Source organism: Canis aureus, chromosome X, assembly GCF_053574225.1.
Source record: "Canis aureus isolate CA01 chromosome X, VMU_Caureus_v.1.0, whole genome shotgun sequence".
NCBI classification, from domain to species: Eukaryota; Metazoa; Chordata; class Mammalia; order Carnivora; family Canidae; genus Canis; species Canis aureus.
The window spans coordinates 71,191,477-71,205,006 of NC_135649.1; the positions used below are offsets into that span (position 1 = coordinate 71,191,477).

General features: G+C 44.9%; 1 protein-coding gene and 1 long non-coding RNA gene across 2 annotated transcripts in view; both read right to left on the bottom strand.

Moving 5' to 3' along the window:
* LOC144308463 (uncharacterized) overlaps positions 1-13,530 on the bottom strand; it is an 852,603-nt gene that overhangs the window by 613,122 nt on the left and 225,951 nt on the right. The gene's annotated exons all lie outside the window — the stretch shown is intronic.
* Positions 1-13,530, bottom strand: part of STARD8 (StAR related lipid transfer domain containing 8) — an 82,992-nt gene that overhangs the window by 48,664 nt on the left and 20,798 nt on the right. The gene's annotated exons all lie outside the window — the stretch shown is intronic.

The following is a 13,530-nucleotide window of genomic DNA, read 5'->3' on the forward strand; positions in this document are numbered from 1 at the left end:
ATCAAGTGATTAGGTCAGAAGAAGGGATTCCAGAGAAGTCCCAAGGTTCTCTAGGAGGAACTTCTCCTGTACTTTTTTCCTCTATGTGATTTCCTCAGGTAACCCATGCTAAAGCCTGGAAGTAAAAGCTGGCAAAACATAGCTTCTTAGATTAAAGAGCAGCACACCTTGAACGGATAGGGGTGCCCACATGCAGAGCTGGACCAGGGGCGGAGCATCAGGCCATTCTCCCGCCCTTCCCTGACAACAATGGGCTGGAAGCCTGGCTGCCATCCCGGAATCCTGGAGGCAAAGAAGCCTTCTAAAAAAATGCCCAGTTAAGGCTGAGAGTCCAATCAGAAGGCCAGAATGGCAAATTTAGCCCCAGGTCAGATGCATTCCCCAGACTGGAACCCTTAGGGACAGGGGACTACATCCCTTGTCAAAACAGAACCCCAACACCTGTGCAGTGAGAGGCCCCACAACAGTAGGGCATTGTCCTATTGTCTTGAAGTCTAGGGTGGCTCCAGTAGGATAGGAGGGTTCACAGGGTCTGGCTCACACACAAGACTCAGGGCCAGGGCTTCTGGCTCAGCCTCCCCTTCCCGCCTGCTCACCATCCTTTCCTAGCTGTTCTCTGCCCGAGCCTAGCATGTTCTGTATTCTAGCTTAACCAAGGAGGCTTTTCTTCTCCACTAAGTTATGCCCTCCATGCCTAGTGATGCCACCTCCACCCCCCTCTGCCTTTGACTAGCTGGCCAACCTTGGGCATGTTACTCACCCTTTTGGGTTCATGATACCTTCATCTGAGCATAAAAAGGTTGGAGGGATTACATCAGCAGGCTTGCAGATCGCTCCTCACTATGACCAGAGAAGACCTTCAAGGCCTACCTTGAGGATGTTGGGCAAGGCGAGAATACATAAAGGCTGAACCAGGAGGCTCTAGACCCCCACTCCTACCCAACATTGGTGAAATCAGAGCCATGTTACTTTTTCTCTGTTCTATATATGGGAGTTCTACATTGAATTCAGTCTGGGCTGGAGGAAAGGCTCTGCATCTAAGAAAAATGTCAAGGATAATGGACTATGTTCTTCTTGCACCTGGGTCTCACAGTTGCCTTCTGAGTGATTGTTATACACCACTGTGATACAAATAAAACTTTTAGAGCAGTGCCCAGCCCATAATGCTGAAGTCAATTGTAGCTACTATCTGTTGAAAACTACATGCCAGGGGAACCCTGGGTGGCGCAGCGGTTTGGCGCCTGCCTTTGGCCCAGGGCGCGATCCTGGAGACCCGGGATCAAATCCCACGTCGGGCTCCAGGTGCATGGAGCCTGCTTCTCCCTCTGCCTATGTTTCTGCCTCTCTCTCTCTCTGTGTGTGTGACTATCATAAATAAATAACAAATTAAAAAAAAAGAAAACTACATGCCAGGAATTGTTCCAAGGCTCTGCCTGGGTAAACTCACCTGATCCTTACAAATCTTCTCAAGAAGGTATTATCATCATCCCCACTTTACAGGTAAGGACACTGACAGAGAAGTTAAGCAACTTGCCCAGGATCACACCACTGATGAGAGGTGCAATAGGGATTTGAATATAGGCGGTTGGGCCCTGGGGCCCCATTGTTCATCAGCGCAAACTATGTGTTCTTGATACATACGTAGATATCTGTATTATTCTTTTGGTTGTTATTATTTTCATTGGCAAGTGATATTAGCCCTCATACGTAAAATGGGCTGAGTTCACCTCACAATGTGACCATGTGCCTAAAATTGGATCATGGCTGGAGAGCGAGTGCATGCCCACTCTGACAACCAGTCCAGGCTGTATGGTGCCCTCATGTGCCAAAATCTGAGGCAAAGCCTACTGTCCAGGGCAACTTCCCCAAACAATGATGTGGAAAAATACTGCATCTGCTAAGAAGGACTGGCTCGCATGTGCAGAGTCTAAAAGAAACTGGACAGCATAGCTGGTGGGAACTTAGAAGGTAGCTAGATGTCCTGCATGCAATGAGACACTGCTGACTTGCTACGTTCAGCCCTTACTGAGCCTACAACTCTGAATATTCTCCATCTGCCTGGTTTAACCTTCCTTCTTCCTTTTTTCCCCTTTTCTGGCCCCCACTATTTTTCTCTTCCTCTCTCCTTCCTCTCCTTGCTCAGCAAGACTCACAATAACTTGTTGAACCACAACCGCATGTTTCTTATATTCCCACTTTCCAGGGGAATTTTTCAGATGACCCCAACTGATTGATCCTCCCCTCTCTGCCCATTTTCATCTCTTTTGGCCCTCACCCACTTTCTCCAGGCCAGTTCCTTTAACATGAGTGCCCTTAGCCCAGAGTCTCCCTTTTCCCCTCCTTAACTTGGCTGTCAGAGCCAGTAGCTCCCTGGGAAAATCCCTTCCCATTTCTGGGTCTCTGTTTCCCCAGCCGTTAAAGGTTAGATAGTGATTGGACTAAATGATACCTGAGGAGCTTTCCAGCTCTCGTTTCAACCATTTACAGCTGGCCCATTTAAAAAATTGAATCTTCTTAGCCATCTCTCTCTCTCTCTCTCTCTCCCACCTATATTTGTATCTATATCTACATCCACATGCACACACATGGGGAACTCCAAAAGCATTAGCTGGACCAGAATCTGGGGAACTGGGAGCTGAGGGAGGTAGAGGCTGGAAAGAGCAGTTGCAGGATTTTCAAAGTCAGATGTCATTTTGAAAGCCAAGTAACTTTAGAAGAATGGGCCTCTCAGCTGGGGTTGTCTCCAAAGGAAAGTCAAGAACTATGTGCCCAGAGGTAGGACAGGAATATAGCACCAATCCCTCTAGGTATAGCCCACCCTCTGGGATTTGGTTCCATATCTCCTATCGTTCACCACCTGTCTGTTCTAGACAAGTCGTCTGGGCTAAAGGCAATGGAAACTCAGGCCCAGAGGGACCACAGGTTCTGTTCTCAGGGTCTCATATTCAAGTTGCAGATATAAGCATGGAACGAAAGAGAGCACCCTTTACAGTTTCCAAAAATGCTTTTATTTCTCATCTCATTTGGTCTTTACAACAGTACTGTGAGATAGCAGGAGAGGAATCATCCCATTTTACAGAGCAGAGGACTGAGAATCAAAGAGGAGACCGAGTTCACCAAAGCTAATCTGACCAGCAAATGGAGACCTGAGGCACAAGCCCAAGTGTTTTGTCTCCAGAGTCAAGACTCTATCCAAAGCATCATGCTCTTGCCTTTTCTTTTTTTTTAAGATTCTTTTTTTTTATGATAGTCACAGAGAGAGAGAGAGAAGCAGAGACACAGGCAGAGGGAGAAGCAGGCTCCATGCACCGGGAGCCCGACGTGGGATTTGATCCCGGGTCTCCAGGATCGCGCCCTGGGCCAAAGGCAGGCGCCAAACCACTGCGCCACCCAGAGATCCCATCTTGCCTTTTCAATAGCTTTGACCAACAGAAGCTTTCTGGGAAGCTTCCAAGAAACCTCCAAACAGTGGTTAGTTATGAAAAGTGGGAATGAGGGATTATAGGACTTTGGTTCTCTGTTTTATATCCATATACAGGTTGAATGTTTTCCTTGGAGAATGTATTTTATTTCTAATTCACATGTGAAAGGAAATTGCTCCAACATGAGGCAGAATATGGTCCATACTAGGAGACTGATACACAGTATGCTGGGGACTGAAGTGGGAGATTACAGTATTTTGAAAAGAGCTTTGAAAAATGGCAAAGTTCTAAACAGACTGAGATGGGGGTGGGGAGTCCCAGAATCCCAGAGACTGTAGCAGTCAGCTTTCCAGCTCAGCAGCTGTTGCTGACTTCTGAGACAACGAGCCAGCCTAGAAGGAATTCTTCCTGAACAATTAGGCACATACAGTGGACAGGATTTCCTGTTTTCTTCCCTTTTCTCATTTTCTATTGTGAGGTACCTGGGTCAGAGCCCACGGCTTGGGAAACACCTGCTTCATCCACCCACCCCTCACCTGGATTGTGATCCCAGATTGCCAATCCAGCCAGACAGAGGCAGAAGGACCAGCAGACTTACAAACAGAAGAGGGTTCCAGCCCGGCCACCCCACACTGCTTTTAACTTTTTTTTTACTGGAGTCCAGTATCAAACTATCAGGTGATAAGACTGATCACTTCTTTTTTGGAAAACTAAGATTGAATACCTTTTCAGTTAAGGGCCACATAAGCATAGTGTGTAGGAGATAGAGGGCTTTAAAATCCACTCTCTCCAATCCCTTCATTTTAATGGTGAATAAGTCCGGGTCCAGGAGGAGAAAAGACTTGCCCAAGGTCACAGAGTTTGTTAGCAGTAAAATCATCATGCCTGGTTATACTTTAGCCCCTACTGACAAATGACCCTTGCCATGAGCTAGGCCACCTAGGAGCTCATTGGCAGACAGGAGAAAGCAAGCAGATCTGGTCTTTGGAGGCCCATGGTATACCAGGCAACATCTGATCTTTCTATCACTCTACTGGAAGAAGTTGCCCTCTGGCCTGCACACTGCTTTCCTGAAGTGGGGGTGGGGCCCTAAAGCCAAGATTCCACATTGGCTCTCCCCATCTCAGAGGCCCAGGGGCTCATTCCTAAGGCCACAGCTCCTGTTTTCTTAATCTCAATTCAGACTTCTGGGCTGCAGAAAACATCTTTTCTTTCCTTCCTCCTACTGCCTGGGCTAGTCATGGTGGTCATTTTATAATCTTAATAACTATTATTTGTATATTGTCTGGGAGCTTATAGAGCACTCTTACACTGCCACACTTAGTTCCCACAACAACCCAGAAGATGGGTATTTTGATCCTCATTTTAAAACTGAGGCTCAGAGAGATGATCATACAGCTAATAAGTGACAGAGTCAGAATTCAATCCAGAGTTGTCTGAATTCTCCAGAAACTGATTTCTTTCCACCACTTTAAGGCTATCTTTTTGGCTTGTTCCTCGACAAAGACAAATGGGCAGATGGGTGGATGGAAAGACAAAATAATTGTTCTTGAGCACACCCTGTCTGCGGCTTGCTCTGTATTGGGCATGAAGATACAGAGAGGAGTGAGACAAAGTTTCTACCCTCAGGAAGCCCACCATTTCAGTAAGTGCTTCTCAAACTTTTTCACCAAAAAACCAATTGGTTGGATCCCTGGGTGGCGCAGCGGTTTGGCGCCTGCCTTTGGCCCAGGGCGCGATCCTGGAGACCCGGGATCGAATCCCACATCGGGCTCCCGGTGCATGGAGCCTGCTTCTCCCTCTGCCTGTGTCTCTGCCTCTCTCTCTCTCACTGTGTGCCTATCATAAATAAATAAAAAAAAAAAACAACAAAAACCAATTGGTTGACCAGAATGAACTCATTCCCCACACAGCCCCAAGGAGCTGGAGATGCCCATGTAGTCGGCCTCAAGTATGAAATTTCTTCAAAGTCTCCATTTTCATCCCACAGATTCACATGAATTTTGCATGCTATTCCATAACATTTATGTGCTTGTTTTATTTTTTTAAAGATTTATTTATTTATTCATGAAAGACATAGAGAAAGAGGCAGAGGGAGAAGCAGGCAGGCTCCTTGCAGGAGCCTGATGCAGGACTTGATCCCAGAACTCCAGGATCACGCCCTGAACCAAAGGCAGGATCACGCCTTGAGCCAAAGGCAGACGCTCAACTGCTGAGCCACCCAAGCATCCCTCTGCGTTTGTTTTAATATAAAAATAATGCTTCCTCTGCCCATATCTTTTAAGGAGAATGAGCCATTAATTCCAAGCAGATTTTCTTGGAAGCATCTTCCAAGAAGAGGTTCTGCTTGCCACTGGCCCAAGGGAACACATAGTCTTAGAAGCCAGAGACAGTAGTATATTTTTGTGTTCCGAAAGAACTCTTACTCTGTAAGACTAAGATTTTTGATAAAGATGCTGTGTGAGTATGTGTATGCACACACACATGCATGTAGCACATGGTCATGTGTGCCTATAGAAGCTCCAGAGGTGACCAGAACTGTTTCTCTGTGGGGCCATGTTTCTTTGGCACCCAGATGATCCACACTTTTACCCTGTCAACTACCTGTGAACTAATCATGTTCCTCAATGCCAAAATCAGAACTGGGAAAGGCCCAAAGGGTTCTTTTTCCTTTTTTATTTTCTATTTTTTACATTCAATTAACACAGGCTGTATTATGAGTTTCAGAGTTCAGTGATTTATCAGTTGCATATAACACCAAGTACTCATTCCATCACGTGCCCTCCTTAATGCCTGTCACCCAGTTACCCCATGCCCCTACACCTCTCGCCTCCAGCAACTCTCAGTTTGTTTGCTATGGTTAAAAGTCTCCTATGGTTTATCTCCCTCTCTGATTTCATCTTATTTTAATATATACAATGGAACATTACTCAGCCATCAGAAATTGAAATCTTGCCATTTGCAATGATGTGGGTGGAAATAGAGGGTATTGTGCTAAGCCAAATAAGTCAATCAGAGAAAGACAATTATCATATGATTCCACTCATATGTAGAACTTAAGAAACAAAACAGAAGAGCAAAGAGGAAGGGTGGAACTTCTTTTTTTTTTTAAAGAAGAACCTTTTGCATTGTCTCTTTTGGTAATTGTGATTGGGAAACAATATGGTACCCACCTCTCAGTGACAGAGAGCTGAGAGGGGAGAAAGCCAGGCAAACTTATAGCAGCTCATGTGAGGCAATGAAGTAGTTACTCTGAGGGATATTTGGGGACTGACAAAGTGCTTCCCTTCTTTTGCTGTCTTTAAGACAAGAGACATTTACATAGTAAAGCCTGAATGCTATTCTATTTGTGGGTTCTATAATTAATATCTGCTTTTTCTTGGCTTTAAAGGAAGGTTCTGAGTGACAGCCTACTTTGTTGATCCTCAGATAAACAGGGAAAGGGGCTTGGACCTTCTTCTGGGCCATAGGTTAAAGGAAGCAGGGAATCTCTGGGGGCCAGATGTGGTGATAACAGAAGTAAGATCAAAGTACGACAGTTTCGGGATCCCTGGGTGGCGCAGCGGTTTGGCGCCTGTCTTTGGCCCGGGGCGTGATCCTGGAGACCCGGGATCGAATCCCGCGTCGGGCTCCCGGTGCATGGAGCCTGCTTCTCCCTCTGCCTGTGTCTCTGCGCCTCTCTCTCTCTCTCTGTGACTATCATAAATAAATAAAAATTAAAAAAAAATTAAAAAAACAAACAAACAAAAAAAAAAAACAAAGTACGACAGTTTCAAGTGGTGGATGGGGAAGAAGAGTTGTAGATTCCGAAACAGTTGCCCTTCCCTCCTTAAGAGTCTCCTTTTGGTCTTATTCTCTTTCCAAACCTTGAAGGTCTTTGTGTTTTGTTTTTAATAAGGAGGACATTCCCTTCTCTTGTGGAATGTATTCTCTGAAATATCCTGTTTTAGGAGCACATGGACACAAAGTTGGAAGCCTCTGTTCTCAGGAGCCTCACTTCCTATGTTTTCATTTTTCTTCTCAAAATGTAAACCAAACCAGCTCTTCCTGTTTCTGGGTTTGGGATGTGGAAGGTCACACCGCAGGGACCCTCTAGCTAATAGGTCAGAAGGGGCCTTTGAGAGCTGCCCCTTGGCTGCCCTGCCATGAGAGGAACACTGTTTGAATAGAATTTAGTCCTGTGGAAAGAGGAGGAGGAGGAGAATAGCATCCAGGCTGTGATGAGGAACAGCTCTGGTTTTTGATGCCAGTTTGCTTTCCTTTGCCTTTGCCCTTACTCTGGGCCAACCAAAGCCTGGGTACCATAGAGCTCTCACCAGCTGAGCTGCTGATCTTTGGCCATTGGTTGCTGCCAATCAGGAGGAAGTTCAGGGAATTGTCATTGGAATAGTGAGAAATCATTTTGGGTGTTGGAGCTATTTACTCTGGGGAAAGACAGATTCAGGGGAGGACATTATGGGTGAGTGGGAACTTGGCTTCTAGTCTCAGTTTTACCACAGATGTGTTGTCTGCTGTTGTGCAGATCACTTTCCTTCTCTGGGCTTTGAGATCTCCAACTACAATGAAGGCATTGAACTGTATGAACTACAAAGTCACTTCCATCAGACCTTGGGAAATTCTCAATGCCAGTAGATTGGTCCTGGGAAGAAGGAACGACTTCCATGAGACTCCAAGGGGTGAAAATAGGACAGGTGGGTGAAAGTTGTAAGGCTGATTCTGGTTCTATATAAATCAGAACTTTCAACTGAGTATAGAATGAAAAGGGATACTTGACCATACCTGGAGAATTTGGTCCAAGCCCAAGTGGATACATAGCAGGGATGGTGTAAAAGGGAGGCTATTAGCAATTAAGCTCTGGACTAGAGCAGCGATCTCCAACATCTGCTTTTACAGGGTCAACTCCAGTCCTCAAATGAAATATTCATGAAATCCCCAAAAGGTAAAATAAATTTGGTTGAATTAAGCCCCCCTCAACTCTGTCCTTCTTTCACGTACCCAGTGAATCTCTGAGAGCTCTAGAGTTCCTCAGTATTTGGTTTGAAAACCACTGCTTAATAAGGTCCTTAAGTGCCCTTCCTGACTTGATATCTAGGGCAATCTCAAAGTTTTCAGGGTTTGGTAGAAATGTGTTTTACATGGATCTGCACCATTAGATGGAACTACAGGAACTTCAAGGCCCCACCTCAAGACAATTTGTCATCTGGAGACAGTGGGGTCTGTGTGACAATTTGTAATAGCTAGTGCAGAGGTGAAATGAGAGAGAAGAAAGTCTGCTGAGAGGAAGAAGTCACTAGCCTGATCGCCAGCAGTTCTTTTGCTATGCCTTCAAAAATAGAAGACAGTCCTTTCCAGAGTCATTGTTTATGTGAGGCTCTGTGCTTAGTTCTGGGACTATAGGAGTCAGTCAGATGTAGCTTTCATATACTCATGGTCTTTGGGAGACACAGGAATGAAAGGAGGCAAATGAGGAAGAGTATCATGTGTATAATAGAGATGTGGATCTGATGGAAAGGGAGTCTAAAGGATGGATTAACAGGCCAAGTGTTGGTGTGTCTGGGTGCTGGCACAGACACTCCCAGTGAAGAGTCCAATATGAGAGTTAATTGTATGTATAGGAAATAGAGAGTTGTCCCATGGAGCTCAGAAATGTGAAGATGTGAAGGGAGATGAAAGAAAGATAGGTTGTTTAAGTTGTGAAATACCTTGAATGCCAATGCAAAGAATTTGGACTATGGTCAAAGGTAAGGAACAATCAAAAGTTTTTGAGCACAACCAAATTGTTCTCTTAAAGAGTGAACTCTGGGGATGCCTCGGTGGCTCAGAGGTTGAGCACCTGCCTTCGGCTCAGGTTCTATATAAATCAGGTTCTATATAAATCAGCTCCGGGATCAAGTCCCACATCAGGCTTCCTGCATAGAGCCTGCTTCTCCTTCTGCCTATGTCTCTGCCTCTGTGTGTGTGTGTATGTGTGTGTGTGTGTGTGTGTGTGTGTGTGTGTCATTCACGAATAAATAAATAAAATCTTATAAAAAAGAGTGAACTCTGGCAGTAGTATGGAAAATGGACTGGAATGGAAAGCATGGTGGCAGGAAGACCAGTTAAGAAGCTGTAGCAAGCATCCATGCCAAAGCTGCTAAGGGAGGGCTATCCTCGTGTGAGTGGAAAAGAAGAGGCAGAAGTAGGAAACACTACAAAGAAGTTTCATGGCCATGATTTGGTAACTGGATGACAGCAAATGTGAGAGATGGAAGATGATTCCCATGATTCTTACTTGACTGGGTGGGTAATAGTACATTAATCAAGAAAGAAAGTCCTGTAGAAGGAGAAGGTTTCCAGGAGAATGATGATGAATAGATTTTTAGTGTTGAGTTTGAAGGATTTATGGGATGTTCCCAGGTCTTTTCCAGGCCTGCCATTCCTCTTGTAATTCCCGTTGCCTTCCTAACCCCTGGGTAGTTATCCTATGTCATCCAGCCCTTGCTTTGATATTCTGGACTGGTCCTGTCTGTAAAAATGTCCCACTAGGCTGTGCCTCAGGCCTTTTACCTGACCTGCATCTGTAAGCCCGGGCCTGACTTTCTGTTTTGCATTCCTGGTAACAGGCATTGGGAACCTGGGCTTCCCAGCCCCTTTTGATCCGAAAGGAAGCTATTACACTCCTCTCCAGGTCTGAAAATCCTTGTCCCATCCCGAAGAACATCTTGAAATTGCCCTTTCCACTGACCCTGTCTCCACCTCTCCCTCCTTTCAGTCTGATTCTGGCAGGGGTGGAGGGTCAAGGATGATAGAGAATCAGAGTGCAGAGGACTTTGGGACCTTCTATTTCAATCTTTTCATTTTTCAGACAAGAAAGTTGAAGTCTAGAGAAAGGAAACAACTAAGTCAAAGTCACAGAAAGAGATAATGTCAGACCTGGGACTAGATCTTAAAATTCTCAACGCACAGTCCAGTATTTTCCCTTGGCTGAATTCATTGTAGATCATGATAGAAAGATTTCCTGTCTCAAATCATAGTCAATTCCAGATATCCTCTAACTACATAGATCTTTATACTAGTCCAAGTTGCTAGATAAACTATTAGTCAAATACTGGATAAGCTATACCCTGCAAATATTCTTCATGAAATAGTAAATGTTAAATGGCCAAATCTGTCAAGAAATAATTACAAGAATGATTTGATCATTTTTAAAAGAAAGGGAGTAATTGAATTATTATCATGATGTTTATTTTCTTAGGCTCATTATTTCAGTCTCTTGCTCTCCTAAGATTTAGAAGTGATACCAAACAGCAACTTAAATAAACGCACTTAAATTAATATATTTGTTTCTATTTTTTCCCTTTTAAACTGGTCTTCCTGACCCCTCAGAGCTGGAGGGGGGGGGTCTGGGGCAGCTGATACACAGAGTCTGGTGCTAAGGCCAAGCCTGCAATCAGGCCAAAGCCAGTTGAGTTGGGGAACCAGGCTCTTGTTACAAGCCAACTATTACCTCCCAGGTCACTTCTGCCACTTCTACAGGAGCCTGGAAAGAAGCCCTGAATGGTTTAAGGCAACAGAAGGAGCTTTGTGCACTGGGAACAAGGGGCCTCAAGGAGGATTTGGTACAGAGGTAGCAGAGGTCAGCTCAGAAGCCTCCTCATCTCTGCAAGCTGCTGGGAGCCAATGGGTTAAGCAGAGGTGTGAGGTCAACAAGTGAAGGAGTCATTGAATGACAGAGCAGCAAGATACTTTGAGGTCATTAGACCAAATCATTCATTTTATAGTTGGGGGACACTAAAGCCCAGAGAGGGAATGGGACAGGCCCAAGGTCACACAGCTGGCAAATGGCAAAACCAAAACTGGAACCCGGAGTTTCTGGTTCCTTAGTCAACTAACCTGTGAGGCCATTCAGAATTTTGGATTTTGTTTGATGGGACAGAGCTCCTTTTAGGGTCCAGAACCTACTTCTATCTCAGGGAGCAATTCATACTTGTATAACATGGTATCAGTACTTGGAAGGAGTATTAAGTGTTTCAGGGAGCCCAAAGAGTACCTACCGAGTCCTGGAATGAGCCCTGAAGGCCTGAACCTCCTTCTGACCTACTGGTTTGTGTTACTACTACCTCTGTGTTTTCCAATGCTTATATATATATGCACAGGATCATTTGGAGTGATACACTGACATTTTGAATCATGATATATATTGAATTCAGTATGTATTAGGAAAGATGTAATTAGTACCGCAAACACTAATTTCATAGATTTTATGGCTTCAAGTAAGGTTATTGTTTAAAATCAGATTGGCTTAAAGAAAAAAAATAAGTATGAACTATCACTGGATGAAGTGAAGTTGATTCACAAATATGTAAAATATTGTGCTAGTGGATTCTCAGACCTTTATAGCATAGCTGTCAAAGGCCCTTCAGCCCATCCTCTTGGGCCTGGGCAGCACTATGTATGTTGAAGTAAGTTGGACATTCCTAATGTTCTCCTATGAGGACAATGCCAAGCGTTTCCTCTTTCAGTGAGACCACCAGAACAAAAGCAGTAGTATGTCAGAGAAACTGGTTGACTGATCTTAATATGAAGAAGATTAAATCATATTCAATTGTCAGCTTTGAGTCAATTTCTTGGCTTTTTCTTCTCTAAAGTTTCCCTGATTGGTCCTCTCCTCCACCATATATGTTCTACTCTGGTGGAATTGGTCAGAATGGCATATGAGAACATAAAAGTTTTAATGTGCTGATGGAACATTGAGGGTCAGAGAGGGGAAGGTTCTTAAGACAATTCAACCATGAATGGAACAGTCAAGACTGGATGGATCCCAGGCCTCTTGATGTCCAAGCTAATGCTTATTCCATCCCTGCCCCCACATTTCCTGCTCCACAATTGCTTCTCCATTGCCTTTTTCACACATTCCCTCAGTTGTGCCCCCCACTCCAAATCAGGCAGCCATCTTCACTGACGTCTTGTCTAGTAAACTCACTTTAGACCTCCTAAACTCATCAAGGGCTCAAGAAGCTGGTAACATTGGTCTCCTCCAAGAAGATTGTTGGGTGGTTGAGAGACGGGGGTGGGAAGACTTTATTTTTATATCTCTTGAAGTTTGAGACATATCAAGACATATTCCAAAAATAAATGAATAACAAACCAGAGAGTTCTGCTCCTTCCCTGAGCTAGATCTCGAAATAATATTTGTTCAGCATTTTAATATCTTAATGTATTATCTTGTATGATGCATACAAGAGCCCCATGCAATAAGCTCCAGTCCCAGTTCAGCTTTGTAGGTGGCAACTTTTTCTGACTGGCTCCACCCGCTAAAGGGACACTCCTCTTTCCTCAGGAAGCCACAGACCTCTCAGCCATCTGGTGCCTACCCTTCCAGGATTCAGCCCCATTGACTGAGCTTGGCACAGACATTCTAATGAGGCAACTTGGCAGTTGCAAGTGCATTAATCTGAGGGGGGTCACTATTTCAGGGTCTGAGGGGTTTCTTTTTAGCCTCTGCAGCTGGTATCTCTGAAATGGAGAAGTTTGTCCTTCTCCCAGTTTGGGCAGCCTGCAGATCTTGTACCCCCAGGAGCCTCTTTTGCAAAGCAGGAACTGTGCTCAGCAAGAAGTGCTAGAATGGTTATGGGGGAGGAGGTGGGGAGTGGAAGAGCAGCTGTATGCTGTATGCTGATCAACGCAGTGTTCCTACTTCAAAATAGGTCCCCTCTTGTCTGCTGTCATGGAATGCAAATAAACACTTCGCCCGGCCAACTCTTCTTCCTTTCTAACAGCCACCACCCAAGAACTCAAGATCCCGAGGTAAGAAAGTACTTGGGAGGTCACCAGATCCCCTCTCTGTCTTCAGGTAAAACTGTGCCCAAACTGGTTCCAACTACTTGAAGTGGTCTTCAAGAGCCAGAGATCAGATCATCTCTTCCAATGTCTCCCTAAGACGCCTCACACAGGCCCTTATCATGTCACTTGTTCATTGATTCCTTTCTGTTTCTGTGACCCTCAGCCCATCTTAAATCAAGTCATGAGCTCATCCTGAAGAAAAACTGTAGCCAGTGGGAATGGCTAAGGTCAGGCTGGAGCCAAGAGGATAGCTTAAATGACCTCAGCAAAGCTCAGCCGATGCCAG